This window comes from Sus scrofa, chromosome 14 (genome assembly GCF_054392235.1).
Source record: "Sus scrofa isolate SSC_HxYL_T2T_F1_AM1 chromosome 14, Sscrofa_HxYL_maternal_Yorkshire_Landrace_v2.0, whole genome shotgun sequence".
In the NCBI taxonomy this organism is placed as follows: domain Eukaryota; kingdom Metazoa; phylum Chordata; class Mammalia; order Artiodactyla; family Suidae; genus Sus; species Sus scrofa.
Window position 1 is genome coordinate 124,209,833 of NC_139396.1, and position 25,677 is coordinate 124,235,509.

Genomic DNA, 25,677 nt, shown 5'->3' on the forward strand with positions numbered 1-25,677 from the left:
AACGTAGGAAAATTATTACTGAAACTCTTGAATAAAGCTGAGGCTCTGTAAGAGTAAACCCTTAGTGAAAAGGAGAATTAGAAAAAAAAATCTATGCATGGCAAATGGAGACAGCATAAAAACCTTCTATTTCAGCATGATCTTTGATAGAAAAACATTTCTGTAACTATAAGTTTGTCTTCATACAGAATTGGTTTCCAATTTATTCTCCCTCTGTGGTCAAGAACACTTTAACCTAAAAAAATTAATTTAAAGTGTTCAGAGCTAATAGCAACCCAAGGAACTTGGCAAAGGAAATGCAAATCATGTTTCAGGCTCATACCCTCAACAAAGGCCACTCATATTTCCTGAAAAAAAAAAAAGTTTGACTGAGAATAAGGATAAAATTACAAATTATAAGTTATAATATAAAGCAAACTAGATCTGGTGTTGCTGTGGCGTGGGAAAGTGCCTACAGCTCCCATTCAACCCCTAGCCAAGTATAATAGATGGACTGTGTTCCACTTAAAACATAAAAAATAAAGACAAAACATAGGGTTTTGTGTCCAATACTGAGATAGTGGTAATGACCAGATAAATATAAGTATTCCTAGATAATAGCTAAAAACTGGCCAAAATATATAAGCTAACCACTTGAAGGCACCAAGGAGGGACAAAGAAACAGGTATAAGTTGGAAAGGAGTTAACATTTGGAAGATGGGACCAGAACTCTGAGATATCCTGAGTTTCTCAGTTTTTACAGCTTTTTGGATGAGGGCTGGTCCCATTTGAATCCAAGTAGGATAGATAAAACATGGATAAAAATTTGAAGGTCTGTTGGCTTAGAGAACCAGAAAATAGAGTTTGGGAGTGACCATACCAGCTTTAAAATAAGGAGGAGAATCTAGGAAAAACGAAAGCAACAGTGGAGGAGCTCAAAAATCAACATATAAACCCTTGGCAAATATTTGACTAATTCCTGAACTATTCATGCATTCAGCAGAAGCCAAACAGCAAAACTGACACTAAAAAAACTGGAGCGAGACTTTAGTTGCTGCTTACCATACAGGAGACAGAGTTTAAAATTTATATCCAATTAAACATACTGACTGATAAAACATTAATACCTACAGGAATAAACAGAATCTTACCACTTATTCTTTATATAGGATTTGAAGTCCTAGTCATAACAATCAGACAAAAGAAAGAAAAGTCATCAAATTGGAAGGGTAAAGTAAAATGGTCACTATTTGTAGATAATAAGATACTTTATATAGAAAGCCCTAAAGTCTTGACCAAAATACTATTAGAATAGTCAATGTGTTCAGTGAAATTTCAGGATATAAGATTAACATACAGAATCTGTTGCTTTTATATATACTAATAATGAACAATCAGAAAGAGAAAGTAAGAAAACATTTTGGTTTAAAATCACATCAAAATGCATAAAATACTTATGAATAAACATAATCAACACTGTGAAAGACCTATATTCTGAAAACTATAAAATATTGATGAATAAAATTAAAGATTGAACAAAGAAATTGAATGATATCACATATTTATGGATTGGAAGATTTAATATTGCTAAAAGGTCCATACTACCCAAAGCAATTTACAGTTTTAAGGCAATTCCTATCAAAATACCTATGACATATTGCATAGAAATAGGATAATCCTAAAATTTAAATAGAACTACCAAAGACTCCAAATAATCAAAGCAATCCTGAGTAAAGAAAACAAGGCTGGAGGTATCTACCCTCCCTGACTTCAGACTATATTGGTAAGCTATAGTAATCAAAACAGTATAGTACTGGCACAAAAAAAGACACATGGATCAATCAAACATACTAGAAAGCTCAGAAATAAATATGTACACAGATGGTCAATTGATCTATGACAAAGTTGCAAGAATACTGCATGAAGAAAAGGCAGCTTCTTGAGCTCCCTTGTAGCTCAGTGGGTTAAGGATCTGGTGTTGTTACTGCAGTGGCACTGGTTCCTCAAATTGTGTGGGTTTGATCCCTGGCCTGGGAGTGCAACCATAAAAAAAGACGGTTTCTTCAGTAAGTAGCACTGGAAAAACTGGACAGCTACATATAAAAAAATGGAATTAGAACATTTCTTTAACCATATATAAAAACAAACTCAAAATGGATTAAATACCTAAATGTAAGACCTCAAAGCATAAAACTCCTAGAAGACAATATAGGTGAAATATTCTTTGACATAAATCTTAGTAATATTTTTTTGGATCTATCACAAAGGAAACAAAGGCAAATATAAACAACTGAGATTTAATTAAGCTTAAAAGCTTTTGCATGGCAAAGGAAATCATCAACAAAACAGAAAGACATCCTACCAAAGGAGAGAAAATATGCGCAAATAATATGACCAATAAGTGATTAGTATCCAAAATATGTAAGAAGTTCATACTACTCAATATCAATAAACAATTCAATTAAAAAGTTGGCAGAATACTTGAATAGACATTTTTCTAAAGAAGGCATACAGAGGGCCAATAGGCACATGAAAACATGCTCAATAGCACTAATCATCAGAGAAGTGCAAATCAAAAGCAGAATGTCACCTCATACCTGACAAAATGGCTATCATCAAAAAAACCACAAACAACAGATATTGGTGAAGATATGTATAAAAGGGAAATGTGCATAAAGAGAAAAACAGATAAAGATGATGTGATATATACATATAGTGTAATACTACTCAGCCATTAAAAAGAATGAAATTTAGCCATTAACAAAATGGAGAAACCTGCAGGGTATTGTTATTAGTGAAATAAGTCAGAGAGAGAAAGTAACATAACTGTATGTTATCACTTTTTTTAAAAAGTTTTTTTCAGGGCCACACCTGTGACATATGGAGGTTCCCAGGCTAGGGGTCAAATAGGAGCTATAGCTGTTGGCCTATGCCACAGCCACAGCAATGTCACATCTGAGCTGCACCTGCAACCTATGCCACAGCTCATGGGCAATGCCAGAACCTTAACCCACCGAGCGAGGCCAGGGAATGAACCTGTGTCATCGTGAATACTAGTCAGATTTGTTTCCACTGAGCCATGATGGGAACTCCTATGTTATTATTTCTATGTGAAATCTAAAAAATGAAAATGAACATAATAAAACAGCAATAGACTTAAAGATATAGAGAATAAAATGGTTACACATGGGTAGAGGGAAGGGGAAGGGGTAAAATAAAGGCAGAAGATTAAAGAGGTACAAACTACCATATAAAGTAAATAAGATGTAAGGATATACCATAGAGCAGATCTGAGCCACATCTGCGACATACACCACAGCTCACTGCAATGCTGGATCCTTGACCCTAGTCGGATTTGTTTCTGCTGCACCACAAGCTTTACTTTTGATTTCGATAATTGTTACAAAAATTGAACAATTAATAGTGGCATCATTTAACTGTTATGATATAATTCTTCTAAAAGAGCCAATGTAGTAATTAACATTACCTCAATTTTCTTAGACATTTAAGAACCTGGGATTTGAAAATGAGAAAAATTAATTTTCAAAAAGATTGTCATTTTGTTTAAACGAAGGCATGTTTCACAGTGGATAGCTGCTTAAGGTAAACTACTTCCAGAGACAACCAGCATAAAATACTTCTTGATAGTTAAAGTTGATGCTAATGCAGATATGACTACTCTGATTTTCACAAGCTTACTGATTTTGTAATTATAGTGGATCTTATTGGATAAATACCAATAAACATTTCATATATGGTCATTATCACCATTATTGAGAAAGAAAAACAAAATTTAATCCTTAAAGTTTTATTAAATGTATATTTCCTTCTTTAATTCATTGTGCCTAAAGGGTTTGTTACAAAATAAATATACATAACCAAAAAATAAATATAGGTATAGTTTTACACTGTATAGTAGGATTAGATCATAAACTGCTGTAGGGAGGGTAGAATACTCTCTTTACACTCCATAGCAGAACTGCTCATCCTCTTCTCATAAAAACTTCATGTATATCTAACTTGCAGTTTCACCTGTTCACATTGACCTGCCCAGTTAGTGGCTTGGTAACATTATGCTTCTTGTGGCCTTGGCCACAAATGGCCAGTAGGGGCATCTGTATCCCTCATTTTACTATCACTCAAGGATGGAAATAGTTGGCTATCCTAATCTGCTAGTCCCTGACAGTGCTTTGTTTTATTTGTGAATGGCCAACATGCATTGCATCTGAAAAGGTGAGAGGAAAGAATTAATACTGAGTCCAGTATACTGAATGGAAATTCTGGATGCTCATAAGGTATATCTTTAAAAAGGTAAAATGTAGCTACAGTACTTTGTCTTCAATTAAAATGTTAGATATATTTAGTAAAGTAAAAAATATTTTTTTCATTAGGTTTCAAGTACAACATTCAAAACATGATCATTTCTTATTGGTTTTACAGAGGCTGACTCCTACCTTGTCAATTCTGTTATTAGAAGCACTTCTTCTATGCATAACTAACAGTAGCAATTCAACAAAATTTTTCTACTCTGGTCATTTGCTAGTCTTTAACTGTACAAATTCTAGCTTCATTTAAATATTCCTTTCTTTTGTTAAGTAAATGGTCAATTTTTCAACATTATGTATTTTGACCTAATGTCTTACTTTGGAAACGTTTCTGAAGAGTTCTATCATTCATAGGCCCTAAATCCATCTTGAATATAGTAATATTGACTGTTGGTTTCCCCTAAATTCTCACCTCCATAACTTCCTTTCTCAGTCCCACTTTGCATTTTGATTTCCACCTCTCTTAAAATGCTTTCTCTTTATTTATCTTAAATGTAAAAGGCAAATACAGAAACTAAATATAAATCATTCCTGAGACTGTATCCCAGTGACCTTTCATTAGTTTTAAAAATATGCTCTATGCCTAATTTTCTGCTTCAGGTTTATTGCAATGTGGAAGTCTTTATTTTTATTTTTTAGCTTCTCCCTCAAATGCAAGCTAAATTTGGTTTTAACTTTTGCCTTCATTTTTTTCAGAATTTGATCCTATATTTGATGGATTTGGGGTTAGATACGTCTACTCTTACATTGAAAACTGGTAATCCTACCCAACTTTGTATTTTAAAATTTAATGTAGAAAATGCCCATGTAATCTTAATCGGTATATTCTTAGCCCTGTAAGATAGGTATTCTCTCTCTCTCTCTCTCTCTCTTTTTTTTTTTTTTTTTTTTTTTAGGGCGACACCCATGGCAGCATGTGGAAGTTCCCAGACTAGAGGGTCAAATTGGAGCTACAGCAATGCTGGATCCTTAACCCACTCAGCAAGGCCAGGGATTGAACCCACATCCTCATGGATACTAGTTGGATTCATTTCCACTGTGCCACAATACAATGGGAGCTCCCAAACATTCTCTTACTTTTCAACATATACATATACATATATATATATATATATATATATATATATATATATATTTGATCATTACTGCTTAAGACCTCTGATTGATAGAGTTCAGATCATTAACAAAGATTCTTTTGATGCTTCCTTCTCTATAAGGTTAAAAAAAAACCCAAAAAACAGAAACCTTGGGAGTTCCCACTGTAGCACAGAAGATTAAGGATCCGACATTGTTTCTACAACAGCTTGGGGCATAGGTCACAGTCGTGGTTTGGATTTGATCCCCAGCCCAGGAAGTTCCATACACTGTGGGTGTGGCAAAATAACAACAACAACAACAAAACCAAAAACCCCCCTAAATTGTTCTGATGTGATTTGCACTTACATGTTCTATGCACAGCCTTCTCAGAACCATGGCTGTTAGTAACACATTTTCCTCTTTTCCAGTTAAGCACATCTAAGTATCTTACTGAGAAAGACTGTAAAGCTTTTGAAAATATAAACAGCCCAGGTTTTTTTACTGTAAATTCAAATTGGGACTTTTGAAGAATTTCTTTGGAACAAATGGACAGAATAATCTAGTTAAATTACAATTTGCATTTCTCCAAAGACCCTCAAAGCTTAAATACAAGTGACTTTTATCTTAGACATGGGTTTGGTAAGTCTGAGAAACATGATACTGGAGCAAGGGAGACATGCTTCCCAGGTGAGAGGATTTTTTGGTTTGCTTTTTATTTGGAGTTCTTTTCTTTTTGCTTTTAATGATACATAAGGGCACAGTTGTACAAAACTTGGAAACAAATCTGGTCAACATCGTAGGAAGAGAAGAAACGGTGATGATGTAGTAGCAACATAGTATAAGGCAGAGGGCAGATACAATTTAGACAACTCACCCCATCTCTCTAAACCTTGTTTTCCTCCTCAAAGAGGAAGAGCATTATACTACAGAGTGATGTACAACTGCAATAAATTATGATCAATGCAGTATGCCAAGGTCATTAACATTTTTGAGCAGAAACAAATTAAAGAAAAAAGGAAATCAATGCCCAATCTGATGAGATGCCACATATGAGCCATAAACCAGGTACGATTCCCCAGGAGTAGCTAAATGTTGCCTGCTTTCTTAAAGCATCCTGTTTGGGGGAATTTCTTTTGTTTTTTTCTCTATGATCTATAGTCTTTTATCTTTGGTCCTTTTCTGAATAACTTCCTCTCATGCCACCAGTGAGGTGACACATCAGGAACATGTCTCATAGGACAACATTAAAAGATAGTAAGTCTGAGCTATCTCTAATATTTAGGGAGAAAAGGCCCATCCCTTCTTAGATAATCATAGTTAGACTTCCTTCAGGAGCCAAGGTTTGGGAGTAGATCAAAGGTAAAGAAGAGGAAGGTTCTAAGCATAATTATAGCCAAGGCTTTGGCAAAAAGGAGGAATTAAATAATCAGATCAAGGATTTATATTTGAGAGTCTGAGACCAAAGCCATCTCCAAAGTCTGCAATCCACTAATTTCCCATCTCCTACCTCCACCCCAAAACTGTTTTCTATACAGCTGGCTCAGACAGGAGTATAAAGGAAAGCAGCTGATTAAACCAATTCACAGAAAGATTTGAATGACTGATCTCTCACACCCCTCCCCCAGATATTTGCATTTTTGGAAGGGGAAGCTTGTTAACTCAAATAAATCTATCATCAGTGAAATTTTTAGACAACTCATCAAAGATAACAGAAAAAAAGTCAGACTTTGACAGGAAAGGAGATTTAGGGAAGAGTAGGAAAAACTAAACTTAATTTTGTCCAGCCATCTCATTCCCTAGCATGGATTTACTCTAGTTTCACAAAATTCCCTGAGGTACCAAGGTTAATAACAATGGTTTTCAGACAGCAATTCGAATGCAGGTGAAAATGCATGCACGTGTGTGTGGTCTGTGTGTGTCAGGTAAAAAAGTTTGATGATAGGAATAACAGTAATGAACTACTTGTAGATTGAAGCCTGCCCACCACTGATGCCTGATGATGATTAAAAACAAAAATAATTCTAGCTTTAGCATGAAAGAGCTTAAATGTGAAATAGGCATTTTCTTCTGATTGGCTAATTATGGCATCTGTCAGTAAGAGACTGACAGCACAGAGAAACATTTAGGATGATTGTATTGGTTAATCTTTGCTGAGCAACAAACATCACAAAATATAGTAGTTTAAAAGCAATAATCAACTATTCTTCCCTGGATTCTGAGTCAGCAATTTGGGATGGGCTCTTATACTGGTTTTGCCTGGGCTCATCTATGGAATGACAATTAAACAGAGGCTGAATGGTTTAATGTGACCTCACTCAACATGACTTACAGGAAGTGAGCTTTTGGCTGGACACTTTCGTTCCTCTCCACATGCTGACTTAGACTCATTCATATGACAACAGCATTCCAAGGTAATAATGAAACTTCAAGGCTGTCTGTGGCTAAGTCTTAGAATACACACAGTATCACTTGCCCACTTCCATCACATGCTATGGACCAAAACAAGTAAAAAACCCAGCCAGAATCTAGGGCTGGGGAAATAGCCCATTCCCCCCACTCCTCCTCTACTTAGTCCAGTCCAATGAGTTGTTTTTTTTTTTTTTTTTTTTTTTTTTTTGGTAGAAAAAATCACACCAAGAAAGCTCTTGCTCCAAATATAAACTAGGCTTAGCAGAACTGAGAATGTTAGGTCACTGATTATTCCATTTTAGGAAAAGTAAACAAGGCTAGGCCTTATAGTTTTTAGAATATTCTAAGGATGACATGTAATTTTTTCCCCCCAAAAATAGTCTCTAGTGACACTCTTTGGAAGAATTATAACACTAGAAAATTCATTGTATATTTTCTAAAGTTCTAATTTTAAACTATGTGAGCAGGTTTGAGAATATATTTGCTTCACACATTTTTCAAATATTGACTTCTTTAAAGGATATGTTTAGTTTTTATCTCTGGGGACTCAGATTTATGTTTTCTACCACTCTTAATATGGACTTAAAAGCTTTTTTTTTTTTTTTTCCTGGTTGAATATCTTATTTCATTTTATTTTTAGGCTAAAAGGAAAAATGTTTAGGGATTATTTTCTTAGCTTGTAATGAGAACATTCTGAGGGGCATTGATTCCTTGTAGTAAGTGTCTGGTCATGGTTCATGAAGGAATATAATAGCTGCAGTTATGCTCTGAGAAGTTATCTGGGTGTTTCAAGATCAAACTCTGCAAGTCACATATCCTGTAAAATAAGATGATAAGGATTTGGTTTAAACTAACTTGGCCCTAGAATAACAAATAACTGTTTCCAACCTCACCCTCTAACTAATGGGAAGGAACCTGTGGCTGGAATGGGAACAAAGCCCATAATTAGGAAACGGAAGAAAAGAGCAGCCCGTGGGTACAAGAGGGTACTTGTACCTTCAGAGATTTTGAACTTCAGCCTTCATATCCATCTGTTTTTGTGCTTTCTGTAGTTTGGCGTCTTTGGGGTAAAAGCTCTGATTGAAGATATGACAGCTCCTAGTCCCCATAACACAAGGTTTGTAATTCTAATAGACTCCTCCAGGAATCTTTCACTCTGTTTTGTTTTGTTTCCAGATGAGTCTTCATGCATTATCTTTTTTTGCTCATTTCTATTTCACCATTTTGGAACACTAAACATACTTTATTTGTTAAAGGAAGAAAGAAAAATGAATGTTGTTTCTATGACTTGAGTTGGATGATAAAGGAAATCAGTCTGACCACCAATTTTAGATTGCCTATCCGTGCAAGATGCAAAATCTACAATAAACATATAATATACAATTTGCAAGCCATATCACAAAGAAAATCCAGGCAAGAAGGGTTTTCTACGTTAAGCTGATATTTTTTTCACATAATTTAGCCCATTTGACAGAAAGCATGAACTCAAAGAAAATGAGTTCCTACTGCCATTAAATGTATCTGTTTCTAACACAGGTTACTAATATTGCCACCAGGTGTTAATATTTCCACAGGCTATTAATATTAACACCAGGTATTAATATTGCCTAATGAAGTTTCTATGACTCCTCAGAGTTTACACACTTAAAAATATATTTGCTACAAATGTGAGTCTTTCATAATATCTCAGTTGAGATTAAGCATTTAATAGATATCATCATTGGAGAAGCCCTTAAATTATTTCAACAAAGTTCATAAGATTAAGTATATATTATATAAAAACCATTTTTTATTTTAACTTTTATTCTTTACATATTTCCTACTACAGTTGATGATAACACACACATTCACCTACTTTACTTGCTCAACTTAATTTTTAAATAGCTATGGCTATGTAACTATTACAGCTGAGCCCTGTGGCATATTATGATTACATTTACTTTCTTATAAATTGGATTTTTCTACCTTTATTGAAGTATGATTGACAAATCAAAAATTGTATATACTTTAGGTGTCTAATTTGGTGTTTTAGGTTATTGCGGTTATAAGATACAACTTTCAGCTAAAGATGAATAAATTCAAAGGGTCTAATGTAGAGCATGGTAACTATAGTTAACAATAACATATACCTGAAATTTGATAGAGTAGATCTTGTGTCATCACCATGTATACACCTAAAATGGTAACTATATGAAGTGGTGGATATGTTAATAAGCTTGACTGTGGTACTTGTTACACAAGAATTGGAATCGTTTAAATTTCTATCTCCTACTTCTATTCCTAATCTAGACCCCATCTTGTTTTACATACCTCAAAATGACCTCGTACTGCCAAACCCAATGGCCATTTTTTACATCCTTATTTTGACTTCTAAGAAGCAGTTGATATCCCTGATCACTCTTTCTTTTCTGACATTTCTTTTCTTGGTTTCTGTGATGCACTATCTCCTCGACTTTTGTTCTCAGACCCCTTTGCTAACTCAGTACTTCTGTTTGAACTCTGAATACTGGTATTTCACAAGTTCCATCCTGAAATTCCTTTCTTTTCCATCTCCAGCCTCTTTCTACTCAGTCTTACACATTTTCATGATGTTAAATGCCAGCTATGAAATTCCTGAAATTCCTTTCTTTTCCATCTCCAGCCTCTTTCTACTCAGTCTTACACATTTTCATGATGTTAAATGCCAGCTATGCCCTGTCTTTGAAATATTTACCTTTAGCCCTCATATAATCCTGGAATTTGATTGGAATAGCTAATTGCCTACTTACAATTTCCATTAAGATGTCAAATAGGAAGTTTAAACCTCACATGATCAAGACAATAATATTGACTTTGACTCTAATCTCTCTCTCTGCTTTTCCCAATTCAGAACAGTATCACCATTCTCCCAGTTTGCTCAAACCAAAAATCCAGGTACCATTCTATCCGATCTCAAATTAATCCAATAGCAAATCTTACTTTATCTCTGACATGTATTCAGAATCCATCCACTCTTCCCATCCCAACTACTTCTACCCAAGTCCAATCTACTCCTGCCCTTTGCCTGTATCAACTACATTAGCCTTTATCCCTTATTCTGTGATTAGATATTATTTTTTTGTGTGTTTTAACTTATTATTATAGAAACTTTTGTCTTTTTTTTGCTATTTCTTGGGCCGCTCCTGCGGCATATGGAGGTTCCCAGGCTAGGGGTCGAATCGGAGCCGTAGCCACCGGCCTACGCCAGAGCCACAGCAACACTGGATCCGAGCCATGTCTGCAACCTACGCCAGAGCTCACGGCAACGCCGGATCCTTAACCCACTGAGCAAGGGCAGGGACCGAACCCGCAACCTCATGGTTCCTAGACGGATTCGTTAATCACTGGGCCGCGACAGGAACTCCGTATAGAAACTTTTAAACACACATGCAGACCTATGAAGAATATTATAATGAAGCCCCCTGAAAACTTTCATCTATTTTTAGCAATTAACATTCTGCCGGGCTTGTTTCATCTATCATCCTTTCTCCTGCTTCCATCAATGAAGTACTTTAAAAGAAAGAAGTATGGAGGTTCCTTAAAGAATTAAAAATAGAACTACCACATGATCCAGGAATCCCACTCCTGGGCATATATACAGAGAAAACAATAATTAGAAAAATGAATGCACCCCAGTGTACATTGCAGCACTGTTTACAAAAGCCAAGACAAGGAAGCAAACTAAATGTCCATTGACGGAGGAATGGATAAATAAGATGTGGCGTGCATACACGATGGGATGTTAGGCATATAAAAGAACAAAATAATGCCATTTGCAGCCATATGGATAGACTTAGAGATTATCATACTAAGTGAAATAAGTCAGATAAAGACAAATATCATATGATAGCACTTACATGTGGAATTTTTAAAAAGTGATACAAATGAACTTATTTACAAAACAAACAGATTCACTATCTTTGAAAACAAACTTGTTACCAAAGGGGAAAAGTGAGGGAGGGATAAATTAGGAATTTGAGATTAACATATACACACTACTATATATAAAATAGATAATGTATAAGGACCTACTACTGTATATAAAATAGTTAACCTATAATAAGGATCTCCTGTGTAGCACAGGGAACTCTACTCAATATTTTGTAATAACCTATGTGGGAAAAGAATCTGAAAAAGAATGAATAAATGTATATGTATAACTTAATCACTTTTCTATAAACCTGAAACACAACACTGTAAAGCAGCTATACTCCAATAACAAATATTTTAAAATATATGTAATTATTTTTATTACAAATATAAACATAAAAGTTGAACTTTATTTTAAATGTTTTAAATATATTTTAATAACAAAAGTATTTGTGTTTTCTACCACAATAATGATTGAAATACAATTTTGCTGTTTTTTATTTTTGAGGAAGCAATTTTTTCTAAATATTAACAAATTATCCTCATTACAATAGACCAAAGCAAAGTGAAGGAAAAAAAAAATCACAATCTGGAAGATGTTTATAATACAAGTACCAAAGAATATTATAATAAAAGACTAGTATCCCAAATATATATAATGCTTAGAAATCAATTTTTAAAGCAAAATGAGCAAAGAGGTATATAAAGAACAGACATTCCACAGAGAAGGAAACATGAACAGTAAACCAGAACATAAATAGCTGCTGAACCTCATTAGTAACCAGAGGAATGCAAATTAAGATTCCAATGTTGCGTGCAGTATATTTGCAAAATATTAGAAGTTTGATAATACCCAATACTGGTGAATATATAAATTAAAAGGAATGCATAAGCAACCATTTCTGAGTATCTAAAATGATACACCAACTGTGAAAAACAATCAGAGATCATCTTAACAAGTTGAAAATGTGCAGATGCTCTGATACAAACATTCTATTCCTAGTTGTATACCTTAGAAAATTTCTTGACTATTGACAATGTGAGGCATATACGAGAATATTCAGAGCAACTGGTTTGTAATTTTTTTTAAAGCAGGGATCCAAACCATACATGCCCAATGAAAAAGAAAACAGATATTAGAATATACTTACATACATACATACATAAAAGAATAACAGATTACAGCTATTCATGATAACATGCCTAAATCTTAGAACCTCCATACCTAGGGAAAAAGGAAACTTTCAGAAGACAATAGAAAGTACATATTTTTATAAAGTTTAAACCAAGCAAAACCAAACAATATACTGCTTAGAGGTATAAATATATAGAGTAAAATAAATTTTAAACAAGGGAATTCAGGGTTATGGTTACTTCTGGGTGATTGACAGAACAACATAGGATGTAGGCAGACTCAATTTCATTATTAGCATTATAAGTAAGGTGATGGATTCATAGCCAATCATTTTATTACTTTACTTCCAATTTTACAATGTTAAGTTCTGTTATAAGCATGGATGACTGGGTTGATTAGGACCAACTTTTCAGTTGAGAAAAAGTACAGAACCTGTCCAAAATGTACAAACCATCTGATTTAAGTTATTGGAGAGCTATCAAGGAAATAAAAATTTTCAGACCACAACTTGAAAAAAGAATGGAACTCAGAGAAGCATTTATGCACTATGAATGTCACTTACACACCAGGTATCTATGGATTCTACAGAAAGCAGTGGAAAAAAAAAGCTGAAAAGTTGCACAGTTTTCATTAGTCTGTGGAACTAGAAGAAAAAAAAAAAGAAAATCAGGATTCAAGAAGAAGAAATGTCATGGGTTACTCTTCCATATTTCAAAATCATGTTCTGAAGGGGTACATTCCACAATTTACAATGAATAGCAAATAGAGTAGCTCTCAGAAGGACCGAAGCATATCTTCAAATTATCTCAAATCAGATTTAGTTCACATGGCTTGCCTCTAGCCTAGCTGCCTACTAGAAGAAAATACATTATTTCTGGAGAAAAATACCATCATACAGAACTTCAAATTATTTTTTTACAATTTTTGGCATATAATCTTCAGCCCTTAATAAAAAATAGTGAGACTTACAAATACACAAAAATTGATCAAAAGCCTAGCAACAATTGTGTTAGAATTAGACTCCACAAAAGATATAGGTATTGAAATTTTAAGGCACATCCTTAATAAAAACTCAAAAACTATGCTTAATGAGCAAGGAATTAAATTACAAGTGGATAAGTTAAAAATAAAGTGAAACTAAAATAATATATGAATAGTATATATAACTAAAGCACAAAATACAAAATATAAACTGCAAAAACCTAGAAAAGATTAAGAACTCATAGGATGAGTTTAATAGCATATTAGACTCAGAAAAATAAAGAATTAATAAATGGGAAAATAGAACTGACAAAAATCTGACCTGAAATACAGAGAGACAAAATCTGGAATATACAGAAGTGAATATATAAGAGGCATATGAAACACAGAGGAAAGTTGTCACAAGAGTCAACTGCCACTCCAGAAAGACAACAGAGAAAGAATATGGCAGAATAATTATTTGAAAAGATATTGACTAATAACTTTTCAAAAGTGACAAAAAAATTTTCACAGGTTCAGTAAGTGCTATGAAGCCCATGTAAGTTTCTAAGTAGGAAAGGAACAAAATAATGCACACATAACTGCATCATAGGAAAAAAAAACTGAAAAATAAGTACATATAAAATCTTTTTAAGGCATCCAGGAAACAAACAAAAAAAACCCATTAACTTAATAGGAACATCAGTAAGATTAATAGTGATTTCTCAACAGAAATAATGAAAGCCAAAAGACGGTAGAACAGTATCTTTAGACTAAAGAATAATGATACCTGAATAATCTAGAATTCTGAATCAGAAAATATAGTCTTTAAAAGTGAAAGAAATTCAAAGAAAAGTTTCAATAAGCATAAACTCAGAGTTTTTATAATCAAATGTACTAAAAAAATTAAAGTGTATTAATCAAACATAAAACAAATTATCCACAATGAAAACAAAGTTCTGTGAGAAGAAATAAAGGAATAAATAAGGGGTAAATATGTGATAAAAATAGAATGAAAGCTGACTATATAATACAACAATAATAAATTTTCTTGTGAGATTTAATAAATAAATTGCAAACAATAATAGCACAAAATCTGGTGGGTAATTGGGTGAAAGGAATTAAATTATACTTGGATCCTTACAGTTTCTGGAAGACGATAAATTTCTAATTTTATGAAACTTTAATAAATCAAGGAAATATGTCATAATCTCTATGGTAATCACCAAAATAATATTAACAGAATGTCAAACTAGTAAAAATAACCATTAAAAAACACATAAATACAAAATAAAAAATAGAACTATAAGGAAGAAGAAATCATAAGAGGAGAAAAAAATAGAAAATGAATATTAAAATGATAAATTTAAATGCAAATACATCAAATATGGAATAAATACTCTGCTTTAAAATGCAATTTTCAAGTTGAATAATAGAAAACAAAGATAGCCTTCTTACAAGAGACATAAATTAAGGAATATACAAATGTTCAATGTAACAGAAACACTTCAAAAATTACCAAAAGCTAAAGATACTTTGCTATACTGATATGATAAATTTATGTTAACAAAACAGTAATATTTGAAATAAAAATTGGTATAATGAAAGGTCAGTACAGCAGGAAGCTGTAATGATGACATAGCCCCAATATCTAGAAAACAAAAAGTGACAGAAGTAAGAAACCAATAAAGTTGATAAACTTCTAAAAGACTGACAACAAAAGAGAGAAGTCATAAATAGCCAATTCAGGAATAATAATGATAGTAAGTGGACACTCAGACAACTTATGACAGTATATCTGAAAATATAGCTAAAATGGAACAAGAGGAAACAGAACATTGCAATAATCCTGTATTTATTAAAATAATTGAATCACTTCAAATCTTTAAAGAAATATTCAAAGATTTTGTGAAAATTTCCTACCAAAGAAAACCCCTAGCCCAGAAGATTTTATAGGTAGATTTTATCAAATATTTACAGAATAGTACAATCTTTCTCAAACTCTTACGGATTTTAGAAAAATAGAAATACTTTCCAATTCATTCTATGATAACAGCATCCCTAAATAATGAGTGTATTATGGGTATAATTAAAATTATTTTAAAATATATGCTTATGTAGGTAAAAAATATTTCTGGAAGGAGACACAAGGAATAGCTCATAGAAGTTGTCTTCAAAGAGAAGAGTGAGGGGGGCAGGTCACTGGTGTCAGAGAAAGATTTACCCTTTATTATGTACTTCTTGGTAATATTTGAAGACATATGCATAGATTATGTTTATAGTTGACATAAAGATTCAGTATGTCAACTATAAGGATAAAAATAAAAGGATAAAAATGAAACAAAGGGGTTGTCAATTTCTAGTCCATCACATAAAAAGCTTGGAAGTCACTACTCCATCTGAACAACAAATAAATAAGTCCACAACTCTTCTGACATCCGAAAGGGAAGACAGGTCATAAAGAAAATTGCTGCCTCCAGAATTGGAGACTGGCAAGTAAATTCAGAGAATCACCATTCAGTAGAGCAGAAACCTCCATTGGAGCCAGTCCTGGAGTAGGGCAACCTGAACCATACTTAATAAATCTCTGAAGGCTCTGAGAGGACAACACTGGGTTAAAAAACCCAGGTGGGGGTAATCATGGGGTGGGGATCCCCATTTTGTGAGTTTTACTTCTCCAATCCCCATGAGGTTCTCACAGTGAATGTCAGGGGGAAAATACCCCTCCGTGCTTCCTGCAGGGGGAGAGGAAAAGGGACTGCTTTGAAATAGACCACAGCATTCAGTCACAAAGTTGACACTTGGGAGAAACTATTTAACCTCATCTTTTGAGGTTTTATGAGAGTTTAACTGAAGAAAGGAAAATGCCCAGCTCCAGCCCACATTAGCCATCCTGTCACACTCTAAGTGGGTGGGCGACTGAGAAGCATGTGTAAAGTTCATAGTCCAGAGGCATAAGCTAGCTGAAAGACTGACCCTCAACATGGCACCCCACACTTCACCACCACATTACAAAGGCCTATTTGCAACAGTAAACTGTGGCCTTAGGCTCATACTGAAGTGTCCGTGTAGGTTTATCTGTTGTAACCAATGTACCACTCTGATGGGGATATTAATGATGGAGGCTATGCATGTCTGAGGGCAGCGGCTATACGGAAAACCTCCGTACCTTCCCCTCAATTTTGCTGTGAATGTGAAACTTCTGTAAAAAATAAAATTTATTAAATAAAAGCAGGTTTAAAAAGGCTCCTTTTGCCTTTTTGATTTATGACTTAACTCTGCTAGGGATACTGGATATTGACAAGAAGGTGGGTATAGTGACTAGGTTGTGGTAGCCTCAGCTGCAATCTCAAAACTGGCAAAGGCCAAGGGAACAAAAAAATTAACCCCCAACCTCAAGGTCAGACTAGAGATTTGAAACATAGCTGTGAACAAATCTTGCTCTAGGACTTATTGCAAAGTCTCTAAAGGCACTGGTCTACACTTGGGTTGATGTTAAATTCTGTCCTGCTCCTTGAACAAAAGCTGAAGGAACTGTTGGAGCTGGTCCTGTGTCATCACATGATAAATCTGGCTTCTTATCTTCCTGATCAATGCAAGGGTGTATTAACTCCCCCATGATTCAGATGGGAGAAAAACAGAAAGTAAGATCAATGAATTGTTTTTATAAGCACCATTTGAATGCCATCATTTTCTGGTTCCAAGATGATGTCTCAGAGTGAATAATTCACAGAGCTGGTTTAATCACCTCCTTTTCTATCCCATTCCTAATGCTGTTTGTGGCAACTGACCAATTGTTTAGCATTCAGTGTTTTGACTGCTGATAAAAAGTAATAAAAAATGGTTGTTTGAATGATAACTAGGGTTGCCGGATTTAGATTTTGAAATACAGAAACAGGGGAGGTAACAGTCTGGAAATGTGGAATGTGGAGGGTGGATGGAGGAACAGGGATCGAGATGACTGATGGACAGACAGAATGACTTCTCAACTTAGAGAAGGAGACAGACTGTCATATATCTGTTGAAAGCACATATTGAGAACACAGCAAAAACTCAGGAGAGAAGGGTTTGGGGCGGGTAGTAGCCTCAATGAAGTCCAAAGGGATATTTAAACTTTTCACATATTAAAATATTTGTTTTGTTTTTAGGAGAGCTTCAGGTCTCTCACACCTCAGATTTTGCATGCAATTCTAAAAATCATTATGTAAAAGCATATAACAAATGTGAATAGAGTATATGAGACTTCTTTCAGCAGATATCCTATGAAAAAAGTGAGCTGACTGAAAGTAAAAGTTACATTTTAAAATAATGGTAGGCAAAAGCAAACACATGAATCTTCAGTATTGAGAAATTTCAGGTTACTTAGGAGGGAGAAAGAGGACCCAAACACTTAATTAGTGCCTAAGCATCATTGTATTGAGTGCCAGAAATACTGATGGATTCTGAGTCCATCAAAAAAAGCAAAGTTATATACACCATAACCTATTTAAAAAAAAAAGCACATGGAAATTATTTTAGAAATATTGAAATATTTTCACTTCCAGAATAATTAAGATATGAAAGCATCATTATTACAGATCCTTTCTTTCTAAAAAAAAAGAAAGATGCATTTATTGAACACCTTTTTTGGGCCAAGGATGTTGTACATTAATGCTAATCCTCTTATTCCGCAAAGTGTTTACTATCATCCTCTTTAAAGGTAAACAAACTGAGTTTCAGAGAAGCTAAATCTTATAGTTTGTCAATGACTAAGCTAGAATTCAACCTCAGGACTGGTTGATTCCCTGATCATGTGACCTTTCAACTAGAGTAGCCCTCGGGAGTTCTGAGGAGATTAAGAAATATTACTATATTGAAATAAAGGACCTTAAAAATAAATGTAGGTTGTGTTTTGTCTTTCATGTGAGTAGAAGCGATTGTAATGATGTGGGCAGGCTCCCACGTCAGCCCACCTGTGTGGGGCTACCTGTCCTGCTTTATGCCACTAGGTGACTTGGCCCAGTAACCGTTTCAAACCCTAGTGTCTCCCTCCACCCGTACAATTTGTGCAACAACACCTATCTTATAGAAACTAGAAGATATTCTCCATGTGACATACTAATTTGTACCATAAGATCTCAATAAACCTTAGCAATTATTACTTTACTAATGAACACACATATTTGAAGACCTACTTTCCTCTGGAAAATGTTCTTAATCAAACAAGGATGATTAAAACTTCCAGACCTTACATAGCTGACAAGCTAATGGAGAAGAAATGCAAATTTAAGGACTTATTACAGGGGTTATAATAAATAAATGCATAGACATATGAGAGAAAGATTCCAAACATTTAGTTTTTGTATTTACCTAAGAAGGCTTTCCAGAGATGAGTGCCTTTCCATCTTGAAAAGTGACATGTGGTAATCTAAATAAAGCAGCCCTTTCAGGGCATATGTGCTGTTGCCTGCTTCAAATACATTTTCTTGGAATGGTTCACATATGGATGAAGTCACTGCTTCTATTAAAATCCCTCAAAGTCCTTTCCCCATTATCAGGTAGCACTGAAACTCATTGGTGCTATTTATTTTGCTATCTATTTGTAAAGAGCAAAATGTCAGGATGTGATTAGTGGCAACTCCTGTATTCCCCAGCTGCAGTTCTTGGGAATCTAGCAGAAAGAGCAGAGTCTGGGTTTATTTTCCAATCCAGTATCACACAGAGGCAAGGGGAATGATGGATTATGACTTCCCCCAGCCAAGAGCCCTACTTTCATAGAAAAGAAGATGGTGCTTGTTCATGGTCACAACAGAGTGGTGAATACTAGGCTTTGAGATGAGTAGCCATCTACCAACCTGAAAGAGCATGTGGCCAGCCCTCCAGGACTATGCTGAAAGAGGCTTCTTGTTCCTTTCACGTTGTGAGCTCTACCACTTGGGGCAGCCATGATGGAGGGTCTAGTTGGAGAGGCCTGATGGATTGACCAAGCCTGGCTCCAGAGTGGATTGTCTGCATGGAGTCATCTGCTCTGGCTTTCTTTCTGCATTGATCAAAATCACTACATATCGGCACCCCTACCACCACTTCCTTTTGTGCTAAATCCCTATTTGAGACAATTCTCAAACCAAGGACAAGGAATTTCCCACCGTGGAGAGGGAACAGAGGCCAGAGGAAAGGAATCTTCCCAGAGGGGGAAATGTCTCCTGTTAAACCTTAAAAAGAAGTCCTATTTTGAGGCTAATAAAAAATGGTGTCAGTAGGGTCACGTGACTACAAAGGTCACCACCGTTCACATTTTAAAGGAGAAATGTATGAGAGTTCCATCATGGCTCAGCAGTTAACCAACCTGACTAGTATTTATGAAGATGTGAGTTCGATCCCTGGCCTTGGTCAGTGGGTTAAGGCTCCAGAGTTGCCATGAGCGTGGTGTAGGTCGCAGACATGGCTCGGATCCCCTGTTGCTGTGGCTGTGGTGTAAGCTGACAGCTATACCTCCAATTTGACCCCTAACCTGGGAACCTCCCTAGCCTGTGGGTGTGGCCCTAAAAAGACAAAATAAATAAATGAGAATTGTATGAAAGAAATCCAAATTCAGGTCCAGTTTCTTAAAAAGTTTTAATATCCATAACCTGCATACTTGATCATTTCCCTCACATTTAAACATGATTATTTTTATATCCATTTGAAGCCATTCATGAAATTTTTTTCTGATTAAAATAGTAGTGAATGTTCATTGTCCAAAATTTGAAAAATACAGAAAAAGTATAAAGAAGGAAACCAAATTCACTTCTAATTGTACTCAGAATCATATTTGAGTTGCAGCCTTAGAAATTTTGAAAAATTTCAAAAAGTCAATTTATTTAACGAAATCATAGTATGGTTGGATTTTCTGCTTCACTTCCACTGGAATAAAATTCAAATAAGAACTCCCCCCAAAGTCTAACATTTAGGTGGAGAAGAGAGAGAAAAGTTTAAAAATATCAAACTTTAATAACCATATGAAAATGTCCTATTTATTTTTCCTTCTGTTTTTCCTCCACTAGGAGGCTCAAATGCCTTCTAGTTAATTGTTTGCATTAACTGGGAAGGCAGAGAACAGGTGGCAAGTACCGTATCAGATCTGCAGACACTTCTTTCTTTCCTGTGTCAGAAATGGCCTTTCTTTTTAAAAAGACCATCTTTCAGTAGCTAGTCATTCTAGAAGCTGCACAAACTAGAATAAAGAAACCAGCCGGCTCTCTTCTCAAAAAAAAAAAAAAAAAAAAAATTGCAGGACAAGATGTGAATGGATTTTTCATTATCTTTAAGAAAAAATTGTGAAAAAAGCTGTAAGGAAACATTCAGGAAAATGTTATTTTCCTTATCTTAGGAATAGGCTATGTTTGTATATTGCTGAACGGATTTAATACTCTGCCTGAGTTTTTTAAAAGATATATAGATAGTCTCTTGGGTTATCATTTACCCAATTTCTAAAATTAAAAACCCAAATTCTGAGCCCTGTCCTTCTTGAGGAAGCAGTGTTATATAATGTATGTCTGAAGAGTTCTATTGATTCTTAAAGAGTGTCTTGATCAGGAGACAACACTGACTTAGGTGTTGAGATGGTCTGAAGTATAGAGATGGTGTGGCATGGTGAAAATAGCCTGGCAGACTTGGATTCGAATTCTGTACTTTTATTTGCTAGCTTTTAGAAAATTAAACTCTAGAAGTGTTTTTTCCTCCCCATGTATGAAAGGAACTATAATATTCTTTTTATAGGGTATGGTAAGCATTAGAAGTATCACGCAATGACTAACATGACGTAGATACTCAATAAACAGAAAATATATTAGCAATTATAGTCAGAGGAAAAACCGACCATTAACTGTGGAGAAAAGGAGGTTACTGTAATAAGAAATCTCTAACAAAAAAATCCTTTCCTCAGACTCTTTTCTTAACTCCCATCCTTTCCTAAAACCATTAGTGAGGTCTGTGCTGAGCTACTGGGGAGTTCAGTGACCCACAGCGGGATGCTAGTGTGCAAGTGATGGGGTGGAGAGTGTCACTCTGTGGGGAATAGAATTAGAGCCTGAGAAGGGTGAAGAAGGCATCCAGGCAGGGGACCAGACCAGCCTGGCAGCGATGTCAGAAACCAAGAAGAGTGAGGAGGGCGTGCACAGGGGGACAGTGCTGAAAAAAGTGTTCTGGGGGAAATAAAGTTCCATGGTACAGTATGTCCAGAAAGTGCTAGGTTCTGCAGGTTTATTTTCTGTACTTCTATTCTGAGGTTTTAATACACTCATTTACATTTAACTCTCCAGTAGTTTTGACTATGGAATGCTTTATAAAAATTCTCTTATGCCTACTTATTGTAATGATAGGTCAGTTTATATTTCCAAATCCATCATTAATGGCTACTTTTGCAAAAATAGCTTTGTCAAAAAATAAAATAATAAAACATGAAAAGATGTGCAGTATTACTAATTATTAGAGAAACGCAAATCAAAACTTCTATGAGGTACCACCTTACAGCAACCAGAATGGTGATCATCAAAAAGTCTACAAACAATAAATGCTGGAGAGGGTGTGGAGAAAATGGAACCCTATTATACTCTTGGTGGCATTATAAATAAGTGCAACCACTGTGGAAAACAGTATGGAGATTTCTCAAAACTAAAAATAGAATTACCATTTAATCCAGCAATCCCACTCCTGGGCATCTATCCAGAGAAAACCATGACTCCCAAAGATACATGTACTCCAATGTTCACTGCAGCACTATATACAATAGCTAAGACATGGAAACAACCTAAATGTCCATTGTCAGAGAAGTAGATAAAGAAGATGTGGTACATATACACAATGGAATGTTATTCAGCTATCAAAAGGAAAGAAATAATAGTATTTGCACCTAGAAGTTTGGACATAGAAATTATCATGCTAAGTGAAGTTACTTAGACAGTGGGACACCAACATCATATGCTATCACTTACATGTGGAATCTAAAAAAAGGACACAACAAACTTCTTTGCAAAACAGATACTAACTCACAGACATTGAAAAACTTATGGTTTCCAAAGGAGACAGGTTGGGGGGATGGGCTTGGGGTTTGGATGGAAATGCTATAAAATTGGGTTGTGATGATCATTGTACAACTATAAATGTAATAAAATTCATTGAGTTAAAAGATAAAAATAAATAAAATAATAATACAGACTTCAATTCAAACGCACAATGTTTATGAGAGTCTAGATATATGGGATTAGTCTGTCAAATCGTGTTGAACATTTCTATATGTCCATTCTTAATTTCTGCACTAAGCTTGTCAGGACCAGAACTGATCTATCTGCACAGGGGCAGTGAACCATGCTTTGAGTAAGACAGCTGTAGGTCACTCCAAGTCTCCTTGATTTACAGATGAGAAAACTGTGTCACAAAGAGACAGAATGACCAATCCAAGGACACACAAGTACAGAAGGAACAGCTAACACTATTGCTAAGGACTTGAGATTAAAATAAGAATGTTCTCTAACATTTTGTGTTTTGATAATAACCTCTGGGAAGGCAAGGACCAAATGTGTCTTGTCATTCTATGCATGCTTGACAGTGGGATGCTTGGCTGTAGTAGATTCTCAAATATTCAATGAATCATAAGTAAATATACAAATGAATGCTTGAACCACTATCTCTATTAACTGTTTGACTTTAAATTAACAGACTACTTTAATGCTCCTCTTTCTCTACACTGGTTTATCTGTGCATGCTCAGCCTCTTGTGTCAAGGCATTTGGAACAGTATCTTCTTTCATAATCTGTATACTCAAGATATAAGACAATTTTAGGTGGAGAAAAATGTTAAGCTGAAATCCAGAACTTGGAAAGTTAGCTAGAACATCTAGGGAGGGTGGCAAGGGGTGTGAGAGAATGAGAAAAGTAGATCATAGGCACAACTTTTGTGTTTGTACATCTTTCAAAATCAAATCAGTATTAGGCAGACTTAATTAAACTCTTTCCCCTCCTCTGACCTGAAATCAGGTGGCTGCTTTCAGATAACAACCACAGGCAGAAACAGTTCCATCAAAGGGAGCACTGTTTCCCAAGAGCTAAAAGTCTTGTCAAAGGAATAATTAACACTTTTTTTCATGGGCTGAAAAGGAACTCTCTCATTACCCCCTCCCCCAAATTAGCCTATTTGTCAGAATGGTTAGCCAAAGGGGAAAAGTCTGATATTAGTCTAAGAAATACAAATATTCCTATGAGCTTTATTACTAAAATTAAGAACAAGGGGGATTTTTGTGCTGAAGAAGAGAAGATAGAAATTCTTCAAAATACTGCAATTCTCTCTGCCTTTAGCATCATCAAACTTAGAGACAAAAAAAAAAAAAAAAAAAATCCTGCTGAACAGCCTTGCCTCATTTCCAAATGCAATACAGGGAGTTCTGCTAAATTCCATTCATCACTGACCCCATACGAGGCATGCATATTCTTCTACAATATGGAATCCCCAGCACCCAGTGAGAAAAATACCTGTTTTGCTTAGTCCCATAGTTTATAAATGACACAGAAAATCTATCCCCTCTGCAAGTGTATTTTTAGCCAGAGCTGAAGATAAATATTATTACTCTGTACTCACTGCTGGGTGGATGCACTGACATATCCTTTCTCAAGCACTTATTCATTCTCCTCTAGTTTTCTCTCCCCAACTCTCTCTTCATTCCAGGCACTAGCCTGAGGCCCAGGGACTTGAACAATGCTTTTAAGAAGATAGCAAATAATCCCAAATCGATTACCAAAAACTAAGCAAGATCCACTCTTAGAGAATGTAGTGCCAATTAAGCTACTCTAAGACTTAAATAAATATTCCTCTCAACATTTCCAACTATTAAATGAAAGTTTTAGGCTCAGTGGTTTCCGAAGTCCCCTCCTAACATTAAACTATCTCAGTGGAGTATACCCACTTGTTTATAAGTCAAGCTTTCTGGAATAGAGTATGAAATGCAAACATTGCAAGAAATCAACCCCAAGTATGAAAATAATTGTCATTTTTGTCAGGTCTCTATTTTATTTAATTTTAATTTTATGTATTTATTGTTTTTTTGCCTTTTAGGGCCTCACCTGTGGCATATGGAAGTTCCTAGGCTAGGGGTCAAATTGGAGCTACAGCTGCCAACCTACACCAGAGCCACAGCAATGCAGGATCCAAGCTGCATCTGCAACCTACACCACAGCTCACAGCAATGCCAGATCCTTAACCCACTGAGTGAGACCAGGGATTGAACCCACACCCTCATGGATACTAGTCAGGTTCCTTACTGCTGAGCCATGACAGAAACTCCCACCAAGTCTTTATTTTAAATCTGGATAATTTGGACTCTAAGTCTTTTTTCCTCAAGTACCATAAAATTGTTAAAAATGGAACTGCTATTTTTCAATTACTCTCTGTATGCCAGGCACTCAACTTAGTTTACCTCATTTAATTCTCCTAGTTCTACAAAGAAGGTCTCCTACAAATGAAGAATTTGATTCTCAGAGAGGTGTTTTAATTTTAAAAAGGTCATTTAGTGGTAATTTAACAAAGGTGACAGCTACCTTGTACTGGCAGAGCTTAGAAAGTATATATGGAAACACTATATCAAAATATTATTTAAATTATGAAATAACAAGGTCATTGCAGAAATTTGGGAAAAATACTAAAAAGAAGAAATAAAATTTAAATTCTCCTCACAATCCAGATTAAACCTCTATATTAAGATGTATTTCCTGGAGTTACTGTTGTGGCTCAGAGGAAAAGAATCAGAGTCCCTTTGAGGACTCAGTTTTGATCCCTGGCCTGTTCAGTGGGTTAAGGATCTTGCGTGGCCATGAGCTGTGGTGTAGGTTGCAGACTCTGCTCAGATCCTGCATTGACGTGGCTATGGCTGTGGCTTAGGCCGGTGGCTACAGCTCC